The following is an 18,671-nucleotide window of genomic DNA, read 5'->3' on the forward strand; positions in this document are numbered from 1 at the left end:
GGCCTTTGTAGTCCGAAGGGATCAGCTCTGCAAACACACCAAACTATGGTCCCTCTGCATGGTTGTTTCAGTTTCCACCACAAGGTGTCACTGTAGAGCCCCAGTCTGAACAGTCAGGCGGCTGGGCTGTTAATCCGCAGAAGTCTTTGAGGGATTCAGCATGGGACATTCAACAAGTATTTACTGACTACCGTGTGCTGGGATACAGCAGGGAATGAAAGAGGACATATCTGAAACAGGTCATTGGCCCAGATCCCCAGTGCACTCCCTTTTGTATTCTTTCTTGCTAGCACATCCTTACCAAAGCTGTGGTCATCACCAAAAGGGACCCTGAGTCAGAGGCTGTCCTCTCACTGAAGGATACTTGGCAGCATCCCTGGCCTCAGTGATGAGGTATCAGTATCATCCTCTCTCCTCCCAGTTCTGGTCATGACAAACAGAAATGTCTCCAGATAGTCTGGTGAACATTACCATGTAGCTTTCTAGAAAGTTTGTATCAGTTTACGCCTCTCCTCGCTCCTCGACCCCTGCCTCCTACAATACATGAGAGTGAGCGTTGAGATTAGGTTCTTAATTGCTTTTCCGAGTTTACATCTTCCCATCAGAGTTTGGGGAAGTTCTTTTAAGTGGAGACAGGTGTTTCTGTCAAGCCTCCACAGGCTGAGCATGCATCCTTGGTGACATCCTGGGCTGGGTGAGACCTGGAGAGGGCCTCTAATCTGGTGTTTTTCAGTTTGACTCAAGTTGCACAGAAATGAATCGGATTTACATGTCAACTCTGCGCGCACACACACACACACACACACACACACACACACCGCTATGCACATACACACCTGAAATGAGTTTTGTGCAATAGAGAATTACCATCAAACTCATTCTTACTATGCGTGGAATTTTGCATTCTTTTCTATTTCATTCTGTGTCACTTACCCAATGCGGGTAATGACCCACCACTTTCATGTCACACCTCACTTATGGCTTGTGAGCCATGGTTTGAGAGACAATGATCTCTTTGATGCTGGTGGGGGAAAATTTTTTTCTCTCTACCCTTCTGGGTCCTAGGCTGAGACGGCCCCTATAATAAAAGATTAATAGGAGAAAACAGAGGTTTACTAACAGGATACCGCCTGTATATGTGGAAAAGCTTTGGGGAAACTGGGTAACTCCTCAGAGCAGCCCAGGACATCACCTTAAATCACATCTCTAACTAAAGACAGAAGAGAGGGTTAGGCGGGGGGAGGCAGTTACGAGAGGTGACCAGGAAAAGCACAATTAACAAGGGGAAGGTGGTTGTACAGAAGTCTCTGACTTCTCCACTGATAGAAGTTTCTAGAGATTTAAGAGTCACCCTTCTGATACCAAGTTGGAGACACCCTTATAGATGGAGGTTTCCTTTATCAATGTCAATGTCTTTTACAAAAGTGTAACTTCTACTCGGGTTTCAGAGCTTCCCGTTTGCTGTTTCTTCAAAATAATCAGCCTAAAATAACGCTTATGCCAAGGGACATATTTTGGGATAGCAACCTTCCTCCTCTTGCCTCTACCAACTCTTCCCAGGCAGCTCAGATTCCGTCTACAATGTCCTGCCTCCGATTCCAGCCTTATAGCCACTGGGACCTTGACAACAGTGCTGCACGTTTGCCCAAATCCTACGGCTCTTGGTGCTGCCATCAGCATGGGAGCAGCTCAACTCAGCTCCATGTGGGGTGCATTACACTGAACACAACCCAAGGAGGTGTTGGAAGCGAAGAACTTTGTATTACTGGTTACAAGGAAGGAGGCAGGGAGATAGCTCTCCAAGCACAGCCTCTGCCAACAACAGAATTGGGGGTGTCTTAAGCTGCAGATGCACGCGTATTCACGGAGGAGCTTGGCAAAGGGCGGTTCCGTCTAGAATTGGGGCAAAAGTCATCCTAAGGTGACAAGAGTCCAGGTCCTAGTTGGTTGAAGTCATGGGCCAGCCTGGGTTGGCATCGTCAGTGCTCTGGCCCCAGTTAGTCCTGTGTTTGTACGCTCAAAGGGGTTTAAATCCTGCAAAAATGACACAAGAGTGGGCATTAGGTCACTCTTGACTTGTGAAAAAGCACTGGGAGTTTTATCGCTGATTTATTGTCTCTGCTGTGGTCAGACTATGTCCTGGCTTGGTAGTGGCTGTTTGTTTTTTACGTTCTTTTGTTCCCTGAAAATCATTAACTGCCGAGGTCTGTTTTGTTTTGTTTTGCTTGCAATTTTAATGCACCCTGGGAAGTTCTGCGAGAACCGTCCTTGTGTGAGTAGTGCTGGTCAGACATCGATCACAAAATGGGTCAGGGTCCTCACATGACTTCTCTGATGTTAAGAAAGCTGTATCTCATCTTTGCTTTTCTGGGGACCCCTAACTCCGTCTTGTCTACACACCCAGCTCCTAATTCCTTTGTGTCATACTTTACTTCTGTTCTTCCTGTGTACAGCAGGGCTGCTCATCACATTTTAATTTAAATTTTAATCTTTTGGGGGGAGTGATTTTTTAAAAGACACGGATGCCTGTCTCCCCACCAGACCGTAAGCTGCTAAAGGGCAGGGATTGGACCTCTTTTTGCTCATCATTTTATTCCCAGGCCTGATATCAATGATCTGGTACACTGTAGGTACTTAGTAAATATTTCTGTATTAAATGAAATTTTTAAAAAGATTATTTATTTATTAGAGAGAGAGAGTGCACAAGCAGGGGGAGCCGCAGAGGGAGAGGGAGAAGCAGACTCCCTGCTGAGCAGGGAACCCATTGCAGGGCTTGATCCCAGGACCCTGGAATCATGACCCAAGCTGAAGACAGACGCTTAATGACTGAGCCACGCAGGGGCCCCAGTATTTCTGAATTAATGCATCTTTTTCCACATGTAGCCCATGCAAATCACCAGTAGCTTAAAGTACATGGATGGCAAAGAAAGCTCAGGATTTGGTGTCTGTTTGGAACCACAACAGTGCACATTTCCCCCTCGAGCCTTAACTGTTGGATAGGTCTATATTAGTTACTTAGAGCTTTCTGGATCAGGCATGGATTTCACATCTTGCTACTAGCACCACTGCCTCGAATTCCCTTTCTCTTTGTTTTCCCAGTGAATCCCTGCTTATTCTCAAGCCCAACTCCTGCCTCAGAGCCTCTGCACTTTGTTGAATGAATGAAGCTTCTGCACTAACCGACCATGCCTTACCGTGGTTGTCGTTTTCCCAGCCTCCCTCCCTCATCTGACTGTGACCTCCAGAGGGCAGGTGCAGTTACAAGTCTAGCTGTTGGCTACGGGTGTTCCTGTTGGGGGAAGGCTCCGGAAGCTGTTTGATGTGCTTGCTACTGCTCTCCACCAGGGGGAAGCAGCGAGCCATCCTTGACCCGTCCTCCTTCTAAATCTTTCCTCAAATATGATCATTGGTTCCTAGAAGCTTCTAACTATCTTGGGAGCTGGATGATTCCATCATTTCCTGCCCTTCACTTTAACCAAAAATGTTATCCCAAACTAGGGAACAAAGTAGTGTCTTTCCCACGAGACTTGTTCTTAAGCGTCATCCCATCTTTATTCGCCCCGGTAGCCCCAGCTCTCAGCTGGAGGGCTGGCGTCTTTTACAGCGATGAAGTCAGATATTTTAAATTCTGGTGTGTACTGGTGACTCAACACATGTTTGTGAAATGGCTGTAGGAATACAAGTTGTATTGAGAAACTCACAGAAACAGATGGAGACAAGTAAGCTTTGTGCCTGGCCCAGAGTGTGCTCCCTGCCTGTCTGTCTCTTCTCTTAGAACATTGGGGCAGCTTTATTTTAGACGTGTGACTCTAATCTTAGTTTTCTGCTTGGGTTTTGGGGGTATCTTTGTTTCCCAGTGTCCAAGAACCCCCCAAGATAGGAAAGAACGGACCCCTCTTCCCTTCTCAGTGCGTGTTAGATCTGCCTAAGCCTGAAACCAAAGACCCCTCACTTGTCTTTTCAACAAGCTCAGGGGACCCCAAAGCCATGATACCTTAGTCTTTTCTTGTCATATCAGATGTGGCCTGAAACCAAAAAAAATTCATACCTTCAACAAAATTTGTCGAATGCCTGCAATACGTCAGGCATGGTTCTGATCTCTGAAAATGCATGCTTAGAGGTCTGTCCCCAGGGCTTTCCATTCTAGCGGGGAGTGGGGAGACGGCGTGTTATATCGTACTAAGCAAGTGCATTGCGAAGTATGTTGAATAAGTGCAGTGGGGGGAAGAAAAAGAAAAGTGAGCAGTCTCAGGGGGTTGGCAGTGCCCTCCGGGAATAGGGGGCAGGTTGTCCTATTAAATAGTGAGATCAGAGAAGGCCTCCGTCCTCTTCTGTTTTCCTTTCTGCTTTCCCCCTCTCAGGCCTTCACTATTTGCTAACAGTATGGAATCTGGACAAACTCTGGTTCTGCCCAATTTTGGGTCTGTCACCTACCAGCTACATGATTTTCAGGATGGCATCTCAGGATTCAGAGCTTAGTTTCCTAAGTAGTGCGATAAAGATGATCATTTCCACCCGTTGGTTGTTGGAAGGATCACATGAGATGGTTGGTACAGGCAAAGCACGGGGCCTGGCTTGGATTAGGTCATGATGAGCCTTATTGTTACCATTATTGTCATCGTCATCATTAGCACCATCCCCGTCCCTGTCCTACACCCACCATCACCACCATCTCCACTGAGGTTCTACCACCATCACTACCGATCACCACCATCATATCATCACCATCGCCATCACCATCATCACCACCATCCTCACCACCACCACTGTCATCATCAGCATCATCAGCACCATCACCACCACCACCGTCATCACCACCATCATATCATTACCATCACTGTCACCACCACCATCACCACCACCACCACCATCATCATCACCATCATCAGCACCATCATCATCACCATCATCAGCCCCATCATCATCACCATCACCATCCCCATCACCACCAACATCATCACCACCACCACCACTATCATCATCACCATCATCAGCCCCATCACCACCACCACCACCATCATCATCACCATCATCAGCACCATCATCATCACCATCACCACCAACATCATTACCACCACCACCACCAACATCACCATCATCAGCACCATCACCATCACACCACCACCATCATCACCATCACCATCCATACCATCACCATCCACACCATCACCATTTCCACTGAAGTTCTACCACCATCACCACCCATCACCACCATCATATCATCACCATCGCCATCACCACCACCATCATCACCACCATCACCACCACCACCATCATCATCACCACCACGACCACCATCACCACCACCATCACCACCACCACCATCATCATTACCATAACCACCATCATCATCGTCATCATCACCATCACCACCAACATCATTACCATCACCACCACCACCACCATCACCACCACCACCATCATCATTACCATAACCATCATCATCATTGTCATCATCACCATCACCACCACCATCACCACTACCACCATCATTACCATAACCATCATCATCATTGTCATCATCATCACCACCACCATCACCACCACCACCATCATCATTACCATAACCATCATCATCATTGTCATCATCACCACCACCATCATCATCACTATCATCATCACCATCACCACCATCATCACCACCACCACCACCACCATCATCACCACCACCATCATCACCACCACCACCATCATCATTGCCATCACCATCACCCTCTCTCCTTTCTCTGCCCCCAACTCTCTTCCCTCTACCTTCTTGACATCCTCCTCTCTTTATTTCTCCAAAGGGCCCCTGGCCTTCAGTTTTCTAATTATGTGTCTCATTCTTTGTATCTCTGATTTCCCTTCCCTCTGAGCCACTGTCTCCCTCAACATTGCTGCTTCTTTAGAACCTATTCCTCCTCCTCTGTTTGACTTGATTATTCTCTAGAGGGGGCCCACCTTTCCCCTGGCCAAAAACATTAAAGCCCAAGCAATTTTTCCATGGCACCCAGCCCCATTTTCTCCATCATGGTCAGTATGGAGCTGAGGTCCTAGGGTGAATTGGATTTGTTGCTGGAAGAGTGTGTTCCTGCCATTTGCTCCCCCTCCAGCCCCAGACTGGAGGCCTCAGGCCTGAAAACCACAGGCTGGCTCCTTGAACTTTCCTCTCTGGATCACAGCTGCTTATCAGAGAAGAGCCTGGAGGGGACAAGGCTCAGAGATCAGAGTACAGATGCTGTGCTTTTCTTTCTCTTCTGTTTCCTCTTTGTTCCTACTCTTCTTGGGCTTTTGGCTGTTTTCAGACCAATAATGGGCAGTCATTTGCATCTTCTCTTTCCCAAGGAAAAAACCCAGGTCCCAGATCATGGAAGACCTTGCTTTTCTCTTTCCTTTTCTTTCCTTCCTTCCTTCCTTCCTTCCTTCCTTCCTTCCTTCCTTCCTTCCTTCCACACTTCTTTATCATGCTTCGGTATGTATCAGGCACTGTGCTAGATTCCAGGGCTTGGGGACTTTCTCAGGGCTTCAGGGTGGAGCTGAGACCCAAAGCAGGAGGAGGAGTTCTCCTAATGACTGGGGGGTGGTGGGAGCACTTGGAGTGCCTTGTGGCAGGAGGCAGAGGGTAGCGTGCTAGGCACAGAGAGACCGGTGTGACCGTGGGTGCTGAGGAGGGCTGGCGTCCACCGTGGACCATGGCACGGAGCTGGCATCGCAGGGAGTGGAGCAGGAGACACATGGATCGCTGTCCAGTTTTCAAGGAAACATTCTGGCTGTAGAATGGGGGAGTGGCTTGGAGCGAGTTTCCAGGAGTGCAGGATGAGGCTTGGGGACCAGCAGGGGTGGAAGGCCTGTTGAGCGCAAAGGTCAAGAAAGAATTCTCGAGATGTTGTAGGGTGCAACCTAGTAGGTTTATTTAAGTAGCACAGGGACAGGGCCTGTGGGCAGAAAAAGCGGCCCTTTTTGCTGTATGAAGCGGATGACTATATGCTTTGTGCTCAAGGGGGAAGGGACGTGCTGGGGGTAGATAATAAACATTTTCGAATTTCTACCAAATTCTTTCCCAAGATTTTTCTAGTGCTCATCATTGAGCTTGACATTAATTATCAGGGCCATGTCCAGGCAGTCAGGAGGCCCTTGAAGAATGTAGCAGCCAGCACGTATTCGATCCTTATCGGAGCTCTGCAGGCTGTAGGCCAGCCTTCTGGGCTAAAGGTGAACATTTTTCTGCTTCTATCCCTCATCTCAGAGAGAGCGAGGAGGCCAGGGTGCCATCGGCACGCAGGTACCCCCGGACCCCCGTGGCTTACTTTGTCCGACCCCCTCCGGCTCCTCCTCCTGCATGTCCAGGGGGAAGACTGGCAGCGAGGAGAAAAAACAGGATGCAGAATGGCCCCAAAATAGGCAGCCTCAGATGCTCTCTTGCTCCTTCCCAGTTTGGGCATTGAACGAAGCCCACTAGAACCCTGCCTTCACCGCAGCCTTCCCTTTGACTAGAACAAAGAGGAAGAGCGGTCTTGATTGCCCTATTGTCCCAGTTGCTTCTAACTTTGGGATGGCTGGGCTGGCCGAGGGAGAGGGGCCCCTCCCAAAGCCGGCAGTGTCTGGTGTGTTCCAGAGCTGACGTCCTCTCTTTCCCTCCTGGTACACTCTCCAGCCCTGAGCTGTGGGTTCTCAGGAACCCCTTACACACGTGGAGCACACGTTGGGTCTCTTGAGGGCAAGTGATAGAAACTTAAGGCAGCCTTACACACAAATGGCTCATTCATTCTCTCGGTGAATACCAGTTGAACTTCTGTCTCAGTCACTGCGGGGGACTAGGGACATAGTGAGAGCTGGACCAGCTTCCAGCTCCCATGGACCTTATATTCTAGACCCGCGCTGTCCAATCGAGCATCCTCTGGGTTCACGTGGTGAGTGAAACGTATATGCATTAAGATGAAATAAAATAAAAAATTCACTTCTTCCGTCTCACCAGCTACCTTCTAGTGATCCAGAGCTGCACGTGGCTAGGACCTATGGGAGAAGCCGAGTTCTGGGACATTCCCATCACTGCGGAAGGTTCTATTGGACGATGCCGCTGTTAGAATATATTGAGAAAAATGATAAAGAAGAAAAATGACAAATGGTGATTGGTTTTATGCGGAGAATTAAAATAGGGTGACATGAGGGTGACCAGGTACCTCGCTTTGATGGGGTGGCCACAGTGGGGGTGTCAGTCAGAGCTTACCAGTGAAGCAGAACCAGGAGGATAAATATATTAAGAGATTAGTGCAAGGGATCGCCTTATGCGATTGTTGGGGCAGGTGGGGCAGGCCATCAGGAAGGGCTGGCTGGTGTGGAGTGGCTGTCTGCCTTTGTTCTGCTCTTAATGCCTTTTGAAGGATTGAATCAGGCCCATCCAAATTAATGAGGATAATCCTCCTGACTTAAAGTCAGCTGATTACGGACTTTAATCACATCCACAAAATACCTGCACAGCAACACCCAGATTAGTGTTGGATTGAGTACCTGGGGGACTCCGGCTTAGCCACGTCAACCCATTGAGAAGACCGTCACAGCGGGCCTCTCTGAGAAGGTGACATTTAAACTAAGCCTTGAATGACAAGAAGATTTACCAGACATGAGAAGATGGGGGAAAGCACATTTTGAGAAGAGCAAATGGGTTATGCAAATCTCCAAAGCATTTTGAAGAAGCAGAAAGAAGGCCCTCGTGGCTGAACCACGGCACGTGCTCTGGTGACTCTTTGCTGTGTGTGACTCCAAAACTTAGTGGCTTAAAACAACACCTGCTTTGTTATCTCTCATGATTCTCTGGGTTGCCTGAGCTCAGCGGGGTAGTTCTTTAGCTCCATGCATTATGGCTTGACTGGGCTGGACCATTCAAGATGGCACTTGTACACAGACGGCCGTTGGCCCTGGATGTTGGCTGGGAGTCAGTTTGGGCTGTCTTCTGGGGCACCCATATATTGTCTTTCCATGTGGCTTGGGTTTCTTATAGCAGGAATAAGCGTTCTAAGAAGGAGGAAGGGGAAGCTGTCAGGTATCTTAGAAACTAGTTCTGGAACGGGTACAGGGTTCCTTCTGCTCGTAACTGTATCAGTGAGGGTCAACTGGAGAGTAGAGCCACTGTGAGTATAATGGAAAAATGAATTTATCATAGAAGTACAGACCTTATACAACTGTAGGAAGAACTGGGGAAGTAAAAGTTCATAAGAGGAGACTAAAGCTTCGGAGAAAGGTCTCTAACCTGTCCTGATGTGGGTAAGCCGGCCTGGGTTGTTGGAGACCTCTGGAAGCCAGCATGTCCATCTGTGGCAGGGGAACCAAGAAGAGGGACTGGAGTTGACGCCTGTGGAAGGTTATTGGTTCTTTGGAGCTGTTGCCTCTGTGAGTTTGCAGGGAAGCATCTGGTGTTGGATTTGAGGTCACTGTTGGTCACCGGGGCCCACTTTCAGGATGAAGAGTTGGCCATGGAGTGGGAACAAAGAAGGATAAACTAGACCAGCACCTCTGAAAATGTCTCCTGTTGTCCCTAACCCACGTCTCAGAGCATCATAGCTGCTGCTTCTTGCACCTCCCACATTTTGTACCATGTTGGCCAACTCTAACCTGGGATCCTACAGAGAAGGGGATTCTGGAAACGTGGGTGCCAGCATCTAGCCAAGTTGACAATACACTAGTGAAGAGCAGGGAGCAGGTGCAGCAGGATGGAAGGTACAAGGAAGGGGAGACAGGTGGGGACCAACTCCTCAGGGGCCTCGGAGCCCTGGCAAGAAGCTTAGATTTCTTTGAAATAGACTAGGAGGCTGTTGGAGGGGTTTTAAGAAGGGAATTGTCTTGATTTGATTTCATTCAACTCATAAGTCAAGGATGAATGGAGCTGGTTTGGGGCAAGTTTCAATCCATTGGTCAGTCTCCCTTCTTCCTTCTTCATGCCTTAGTCCTGCTTGTCTTGGGCTTGGCCTCAACTTTCCGTGTTGAACTCCACCTTACTTTTCTCATCTGTAAAATGGGGATGCTGGTAGTATCTTCTTTATGGTGTTGTTGCCAGAAAAGAAAGGAGTTAATATAAATAAACCCTTAGCCTGATGTCTGGCAAATTGCATGCCTATTACATGGTCGGCTATGATTATCTTTACTATTATTTTTTTTAAGTCAGTCCCCCGCCCATCCTGCCCCTGGCCTTTGTCTTACAGCCAGAGAAGCAGAACCCCAGCTGAGAAACCTTGTCCAGGGCTTCATTTGCCCTTCCCGATATAGCTGCTACTTTTACTTTCTTGCAGGCCACCTTTGGCCCCTCTCTTGAGCCCCCTGCCACTTCATGCGGTCAGCTCTGGCTTTTGTAGGAACCCCCAGTGAGAACAAAGAGACCGTGGCTCCCGGCTGTCCTCTCTGATCCGAGCCACGGTCCTCCCTCTCTGTATTCCTTGCACCTGGGAGGTAACAGAGCAGAAGAATTGGGCACAGAACTGAGACTGAACTTGTACTGTGTAGTCTGCAGGGGCTGTACTGTTTGAGGATTGTGGTTCCGTGTCCACTAAACCAGATGAGCTGAATCAGACCCAAACGGACTGTTACATCTGAGGATCAGACCCCAGCTCCTTCCCCCAGGCTCCCAGTTGGTTCATCTCCAGATGTCTTCATTAGCTTATCGCACCAGCTACCCTGACCTAATTGCTTTTCTTTGAAAAGCCTGCCTCAGGGCCTTTGCACAGGTCATCCTTTCTGCCTGGAATGTTGTCCGTGGCTGCTTCCTTGTCATTTTGGTCTTGGCTCAAATGCTACCTTCCTGGAGTGTCCCACGTCCATCTTAGCCACTCACAATCTCCTTACTCTGTTTTATTTTATTCATGGTTCTTATTTGTTTATTTATTTGTTTGTTTCTCTACTCCTCGCCAGAACAGTGGTTCTTTTTTTTTTTTAATAATTTTTATTTTGTTATATTAGTCACCATACAGTACATCCCCAGTTTTGGATGCAATGTTCTATGATTCATTATTTGCATATAACACCCAGTGCACCATGCAATATGTGCCCTCCTTAATACCCATCACCGGCCTATCCCAATCCCCCACCACCCTCCCCTCTGAAGCCCTCAGTTTGTTTCCCAGAGTCCACAGTCTCTCATGGTTCATTCCCCCTTCTGTTTACCCCCCTTCATTCTTCCCTTCCTTCTTCTACCAATCTTCCAGAACAGTGGTTCTAATAGGGCTTCTGGACTTGCTGTTTTGGCTGGTCTGGGGAAGTGCCCAGTCACCTGCATTTTTAAGAAGTTCCCAGGTTCTTGTGCTGCTGCGAGTCTGGGGATACCACTTGGAGAATTACCATGCCAGCACTGTTCCAGAGCCTGGCTCAGAACTGTCGAGTAACAAGCAGTCATTGAGTGATTAAGTGAATGATGGTGGCCCATGATAATAGTAAGAGCAGATACTGGTTGGGTTCTTACTGAGAGAAGTGATATGCTGGACAATTGACAGTCCTCCCTGGCTCATTTAATCCTTTCAACAACCTCATGAGGTTTATATGCTTATTTTTTCTATTTACTGGTAAGAAAACTGAGGCCCAGAGAGGTAGCCTCCTTGGCCAGTGTCACACAGCAGTGTGTCAGAGCCAGGGCTGGAACCTGGGTTACAGGTGGGGATGGCTTTCTCCTTAACCCTTGGCGGGGGGGTGGGTGTCCATGTATTACCATTTGCTCAGCTGGAGTGTGCAGGCCTCTGGGGGCTTGCAGGGGTGGAGCAACTGAAACCAGAAATGAGAGAAAAAGACATGATTTAAGCATTAATACTAAATAAATACTAAATAGCAATCACATTGCACATTCACAGAACACGTTCAGTTTTAAGAAGCCCCTGCCTGCAGATGACCTTATTTGATCCTCACAGATGTATGAGTGGTGGGCAGACCAGGATGAGCGCCCATTTCACAGGTGGGAAAACTGAGGCCACCAGCAGAAGGCCACTCCGGCTTGCCGCAGAGCTGGGGTCGGAACGGCAGCACCTGTTCCTGCTGCTCAGTGCCGAGCCCTTTCTCCTGTGGGGTGTTTGGGGGTGCTCGTGGGGAGCCACATTGCCCCTCCAGGTTGAACCCCAGAGCTGCAGAGCTGGGACACTGCCCTGAGGTGGGTGTGGCTGGGAAGGTCCGAAGTCCCCGGAGCCTCCTCGGAGCCCTGGGAGGCTCCCCGTTCTCAAGGGTTAGTCCCCCTATCTTAGCAATGGTTCTGGGAGAGAGTGGGTATCTGATCCTTGGGTGTGTGGTTATATTTGAAAAGTTCAGTGAAGGTGCGGGAGGAAGCGGGGAGGGCAGGGGGAGTGGAGAGAAGGGTTCTCAGGTGCTAGTATTATTTGGAACCAAATTTGCCGCCCTACCCTCCTGTTCCCCCCCTGCTCTCCCCCTCCCCAATGTCCCAGTATTCTGACATAGCACTACTGGAAACAAGGAGATGGTTCCAGTTCATTATAGTCCTGTTTTGCACTCAGGTGGCCTTTTGTGTTGTTTAATTATTTTCCTGAATATAGATTTAGAGTCCTGTATGACAAGTGCCCAAGCTACTGTTCGGGGAAGAGGGAAGAAAAGGCAGTTTTGTTTTGTTTAATATTTTATGTATTTATTTTGAGAGAGAGAGTGCGAGAAAGTGAGCAGGGGGAGGGACAGAGGGAGAGAGAGTCCTCACGCAGACTCCCTGCTGAGCACAGAGCCTGACACTGCTTGATCCCAGGACCCTGAGATCATGACCTAAGCTGAAACCAAGAGTCAGACGCTTAACCGACTGAGCCACCCAGGCGCCCTATTAAACACCTTCTTTGCATCTGTTCAAAAGAGAAAACCTCCTGGCTGCATGTTTTGAAGTAAACCTTTCCATGGCTTAGCAATTTCTAATGATGCCTCAAGACACAACTTAAATGCCACCACTGCCAGGAAGCCTGCCTTGATTGCCCCATGCTCTCATCTTGGCAGTTATCTTGCAGTTGTTTTGATATATAAACCTCCCAAATCAGATTACAAATTCCTAACGTCGCAGGCGCCATCTCTTAGTAACAACAAAAATAATAACAATAAATGATTAAAAGCATATTAAGTATCAGGTATTATCCTAAGCTGATTTTAAGGAAAACTTCACTTATGTTTCAGAACTTTCCCAGGAGAGGTGCACCTAGGTGGCTCAGTCAGTTGGGTGTCCTACTCTTGGTTTTGGCTCAGGCGGTGATCTCGGGGTCGTGATCTCAGGATCATGAGATGGAGGCTGGTGTCGGGCTCTATGCTTAGCAAGGAGTCTGCTTGGGATTCTCTCTCCCTCTCCCTCTGCCCCTCTCCCTGCTTGCATGCGCGTGCATGCTCTCTCTAAAATAAATAAGTAAATACTAAAAAAAAAAAAAAAGAAAAAAGAAAAAAGAAAATGATAGAAAAAAGGCACAGGGAGGGGAACCTAGTGATCCAAGGTCACACGGCCATCCAGCAGCAGAGGCCAGGCCCTGAGCTCCGCCGACCACACACCCCACACAAACACAGTGCTGCTTTAGTTTTCTATAAAGTACTCATCACAGTAGCAAAAGTATCGTCAAATGAATCAACAAACAAATGAACTGGCATAATTTAATCATGGAAACTGTGCCCTTGGCGCGGAAGTTTGAAGCATTTTTAGATTTGCCTTGAGAGAGAGAAGTGAGCGGAAGACAGTTTCTATCTCTATGTCAGTGACGGGTTCACGGGCTAGAGATGAGCAGATAACGAGAGCGGACTCTGTCTACGACGGGGTGGGCAAACAGCCCACAGCCAAATTCCACCCTCTGTCTGCTTTTGTAAATAAAGCTTTATTGGAACACCGCCATGCCCCTTTGTTTACATACGGTCTAGGGCTGTTTTCACACTACGCTATGACAGAGTATGGCCCAGAAAACCTAAAATACTGGCTCTCTGACTTTTTACAGAAACAGTTTGGTAACCTTTGCTATAAAAGACCAGGTGAGAGATGAGTGTCAGCTCAAACAAATGCACACATGGTCCGAAAGCAGAAGAAATCTCAGTCTGATGGCAAGAGGGAGGAGGGGAGTAAGTAAGCAAAGGGGTCCCGGGGGAGGGGGGGCATTGTCCATGGCGAACTCAATGGTGAGGGTGAATTACTGTTTGCACAGCAGTACAACGTGTGCATGGAGCTGCCCTTTATTGATTCCTTACAATACTATGTGCTTAGGGGAAGGAATGAAGGGCACAAAGGGTGTGCATGCCCAGAGATGTTAAGTAACTTGCCCAGGGTCACACAGCCACGACATGGTAGAGTCTACCTGCTCTCAAACCTGTGCCAGTCTCACCCAAAAGAGGCACTTTCATCACACACTGTCCTGTGTGCCGCCGACTTTTCTGGTCTGTCCCTGCCAGACTGCGGGTTCTCTGGGGGCGGGGACCACAGCCCATTATCTCTGGAGGGGCCGTTCAGCCAGTATTTTGCGAAGTGTCCCACTGCCCCAATGGGATTCTGAGCTTGGGGGAGCCTCACACTCCCGAGCTCCCTCTTGACTTCACCCCTCACTTGGAAAAGGAAACCTGAAATGGCCTCCCTTCCCCCAGCCACACGGAGGACCTGTTGCCACCTCCAACCTCCGCATCCGCCCTGACCTTGGGCCCGGAGCTCAGTTTAGTTCTATCATCTGATCATTTTCTTTCTTCAGCGCTTTTGCTTTTTCCCTTCTCTGTCTGGTACTTTGTGGAGGAGAAATGAGGCGGACAGGCTCTGTAATCGGTTACCAGGACGCCCTCGGTGACTGAGGCTGACATTGTTTTTCAGGCTCTCCCTTCCAAAGAACTTCAGCCTTCATTGTCATGGGGGGTAGAGGGGGTGAGAGGCAGGGCTGTAGTTTTGCTCTGCACCCGAGAAGTTAGCGTCCAATAGCTGGTCAGCTGCAAACACTTGGCTACCGTTTCCTCCCTGTGTGTATTGCCCTGGACACGCCGTCCCACCGCGGGTTCGCGGTGATGACTTCTGACGGCCGCCAGGGGGTGCTGCCTGAGCATCTTCCTTCCGCCGAGCCTCCGAGGAATTTGCTCCGGTGCCACCGAGAAAGATCTACATTAATGCGCCCGCGGCAAGGAACCTTGGTCTCATCCTCTCAACTTTCAAATAAGGAAAAACTGCGTCCCAGAGAGGAGACAGGCAGGGCCCAGCCCCGGCGGGAAGCAAGTGTGGGCTTACACCCTGTGTATCGTCCAGAGAGCATTCCAGGCAGGCTGGAAGCAGGTGGGTGGGGGGCACCTTTCGCCTCTTTTTCCAGCGGCAGGGCCTCAGAGCAGGCTCGAGGTTCCCGCCTGCCTCTGGTTGGCTCAGACGGGGTCTTGCTGCCACTAACCTCCCTGCAAGGCTCATGTCCTTGTCGATCTCTCGTTGGTCTCCCTGCCAGGCTGCAAGACCAATTAAGAGAAGAGTATGAGCAACCTTCAAAGCAGGCTCCAAATAGTAGCTGGCGGGATGCAAAGGTAGCTCAAAGAGACAGTGGCTTCCTTTCCTCGGGAGACAGCTCGAAAGAGCTTGGGGCCAGACTTGGGGTGACTCCTGCGGTCGGAGCTTCCTGGAGCCTGTTGATAGAAAGGCGAAGAAGAGAAGCAGCCAGATTTAAAATCAACCTCTTCCCCTTTGCACAGGCCCGCCACTGGGGCACATACATAAGAGAGACATGGCCATGCTTGGCACGGGAGACCCCATGCGGTAGGGAATCTGCTCCAGTCCCCTTTCCCCATCAGAGCCTGTCTTTGAAACAGGCATCAAAATTCCTAACCATTTGGTGTTGTCACGAGGAATAAGTGAAATGACGTAGGCTTTCGTCTCTGTCTGGGGCTGCTTCCCCCTGTGTGAGCAGGACCTGACTTTGGTTCTTTTGGCTGGAATGAGTTGGAAATCCTATGACCCAAATGAATGGGCCAAGTCAAAGGTTTCTCTCCCTGTTCTCCTGTTCTGCCTCCAGCCTTCGTCACGGAGGCAGGTTCCTCGGGGGCTGGATGGCCACGGGGCCCCAGAGCCGGGGAGCATGCTCTGGGATGGGTGGGAGCAGCTGAGGGTTTTGCCGCGACTTCGTCGGGCTGAGCCCATGAGTTTGACAGTGCTGGTGCTCCATGGATTGGGGGCTTTGCAACCTTTTTAGAATTTTGGAGCAGAAAAATGGTCACAATCACCGTCTTCCTTTAACATATTTGGGACGTTGGACAAGTTCCCATTGTCTTTTACAGAACCACGGAGCTATATTTATCCCCCCCAAAGTGAGCAAGGTTCTAGACTAAGGGGCTTTTAGGCAGGGGATCTGTGGGTTTACATGTGGTCCTTCCTCACTGAGCACGGTCTCAAGGCTGTGGGGTGGGGCAGCCGGGCTTAAGAATGTGATCATTGTCTGTTAATGACATTGGACCTCACCAGATCTCTGGTCCCTGGTAGGAGATATTGGGGATCATAGCATGTAAAGGGCTGGCTCGGGGTTTCTCAGCCTGGGCACCATTGACATGTGGGGATGGGTAATTCTTCGTGGCGGGGGCTGTCCTGTGCATTACAGGCAGCACCCCTGGCCTCTCCCCGCCAGATGTCAGTAGTATCCACCCCCCTACTCTTCAGCTGTGAAATCAGAAATGCCTCTAGATGTTGTCGAAAGTTCCCGGCTGAGAGCCACTGCCTTGACGACGCTCTGGCTCTGATGATGACAACTTAAGTATTCTGAGGCCAGACGAAAGCCAGGAGATTTTGCGGACGGAGGGTCTGTAAAAGCACAGAAAACCATAATTGAGTTGAGAGTTGGACTTTAGCTTATCAAGCCCAGAGCAAGATTTTCCCAGGGGTCCTCAGTCACATTTACAGGAACCAGATGAAAGCTAGGAGCTTTGATGTGGCTCCCTCACACACGCGCACACACACACACACACACACTCTCTCTCTCTCTCTCTCCCCCTCTCTTCCCAGGGACCTTGTTACAACTTGAGTTTTGCGGGTAAACAGCTCCCAACATCTTTTTCCTTGAGGAAAGATTCCGTGAAAGGGGACAATAGTGGACATTGCTCCGGGCGGGAGGCCAGATGCTTGGATTAGCCCTGCCCTGACTTCTCAAGCTATGGGAGTCTGGATGAGCCACATGGCCTGGCTGAGCCTGGTGTCCTGGTCTGTAAGATGCCCAGGGACAGGAAGGATGGTCAATAAAATCCTTCCCCAGTGATTCTGTGTCTGAGGTTTGACCTTCACACCGGGCCGGCGAACGGACAGCGGTAACCATGCCCCATCTTCATAGACAGCTCTTCGGCCCACACTGCGCCTTCCAGATGGTATTATGGTCCATTATTATGGCATCGAGCCTCGATATCAACTCAGTGGCACTTTCTTTGGATTTTTTGAACATAAGAAACTACTCTGCACTTTTGCTTTTGTTCCTCTGCTTGCAACAGAGGCTATGGGCTGGCTCCTTCTTCCTAGTCTCAGCTCGGATGCCGTAGGGAGAATTCGACATATGGTAGTAGTATGATTATTTGTCATAGACAGGGGCACACGGGGGCTGAGAGCGCCCAGGGGAGGGCCCAAATGCAGCCAAGCACGTTCAGGGCACTTTCCAGAGGAAGGACCGGCTACGTTTGGTTCCGGGGGGACAGGCTGTGTTTGGACTTCTTGCTTGCTTCCTGGGCTGATTATATTGTTTCCTTGCCCACCAAGTGCCAAACCTCAAATCTGCCACATGAGCTTTCTTTCAAATGATCATAGCTTGAAAATTCTTTTTTATCCCCCCCCCCGCCCGCAATATCTTTCTGGACTTTTTTTTTTTTCACGCAATATCTTTTTGGACCATTTTGTGTTGTAAAAGCTGTCTGCAGACTTTCAGCACTGAAGTCCTTAACGTACACATTCCAGGGGAAAGCATGCCTATCTCTTTTTTTCTTTCCTCTTTTTTTTTTCTTTTGGAAGAAGGAGTTAGTGTGTAGAGAAAATGCCAGAACATTACCCAACTACATCCGCTTTCCTTTGATCCTTGTACCAAAGACCAGAATGTAAAAGAGGAATTTAAATGGAATTCCTTGTAACCCCTGACCTCGGGCTTCATTCAGCAGCATCCTTTGGGGTCCTGGCTTATGTCACTTCTATGACAAGACGCTAAGATTTGGGCACAGGGGCATTACGACATCACGATGGGGCCAGACGTGTTGGAGTGGAGGAGATTGGGGGTTTCCTTATGAAGGGAGGGCTTCGTGTCCAGTGGATTTTTCTAAATAGTCATGGTGCCAATGCATGTGGAAAGGAGGATTTACCCCCTCCCTGCCCCCATCTTTTGTGGGTCTCTCTCTGCACGGAAGCGTCTTGTTCCTGCTGTGTACGAGGCATTGCTCCACGTTTGTGATGCTAGACACATTGTGTGCAAGGACTGTCCACGCGTGGCCTCCTTCTATGCTAATCATGACTCTGTAAGGTTGGGGCGGCCCTGTTCTTATAGAAAGGGAGGAGGCGGTCTTCAGAGAGGTGGATGGATTTGCACAAGGGTGCACAGCTTAGACAAGTCCTGAAGTCAGCTTCGCCCTCAGGTTTGGGGGGGTTTGGCGGGTGACTGCTGGTTTACCCCACACCCCAAGGCTCTGAAGGTGAGAAAGGAAGGGGGTAGCATTTATTGATAACCCAGGTGCTCTGCAGAAGTCACCTGAGGTCTGCTGAAAGAAAGCCCGTGGGCTTCACAACTTAGACGCGA

General features: G+C 49.3%; 1 protein-coding gene across 1 annotated transcript in view; it reads left to right on the top strand.

The window, feature by feature from the left end:
- Positions 1-18,671, top strand: part of KSR2 (kinase suppressor of ras 2) — a 391,016-nt gene that overhangs the window by 85,589 nt on the left and 286,756 nt on the right. The window lies entirely within an intron of this gene.

This window comes from Ursus maritimus, unplaced genomic scaffold (genome assembly GCF_017311325.1).
Source record: "Ursus maritimus isolate PB19 unplaced genomic scaffold, ASM1731132v1 scaffold_33, whole genome shotgun sequence".
NCBI lineage: Eukaryota > Metazoa > Chordata > Mammalia > Carnivora > Ursidae > Ursus > Ursus maritimus.